Below are 408 nucleotides of genomic sequence, written 5' to 3' on the forward strand. Positions count from 1 at the left end.
GTTTATATATTTACACCAGAGATGGTGAAAGAGCCCCAGTGAAATCTTCACAGTCGAACTGGCTTTAAAATTCACTACTACAGCAAAGACACCTTACTCTTTTGAAATAGTTATAAATTCACGAGAGGTTGCAACAATGTGCGAGCAGACTTACATGTCTTCACTCAGTTCCTCCCAATGACTACCATCTGGTGCAGGATCCTAACAAGTGCAGTGACATTGGTACCATCCACAGAGTCTGATTTCACCAGTTGAACATGTGTGTGTGTCTATGTTGGTGTGTGTGTGTGTGTGTGTGTGGAGGCAGTTCTATACAGTCTTATCACACATGTGGATTCCTGTAACCAACACAATTAAGGCACAGAACTATCCTAGTGCCTCAGAGCTCCCTCGTGCCCTCCTTCGATA

General features: G+C 43.6%; 1 protein-coding gene across 2 annotated transcripts in view; it reads left to right on the forward strand.

Moving 5' to 3' along the window:
* Positions 1–408, forward strand: part of GALNT17 (polypeptide N-acetylgalactosaminyltransferase 17) — a 440178-nt gene that overhangs the window by 213257 nt on the left and 226513 nt on the right. The gene's annotated exons all lie outside the window — the stretch shown is intronic.

Source organism: Crocuta crocuta, unplaced genomic scaffold, assembly GCF_008692635.1.
Source record: "Crocuta crocuta isolate KB4526 unplaced genomic scaffold, BGI_CrCroc_1.0 scaffold217, whole genome shotgun sequence".
In the NCBI taxonomy this organism is placed as follows: Eukaryota; Metazoa; Chordata; class Mammalia; order Carnivora; family Hyaenidae; genus Crocuta; species Crocuta crocuta.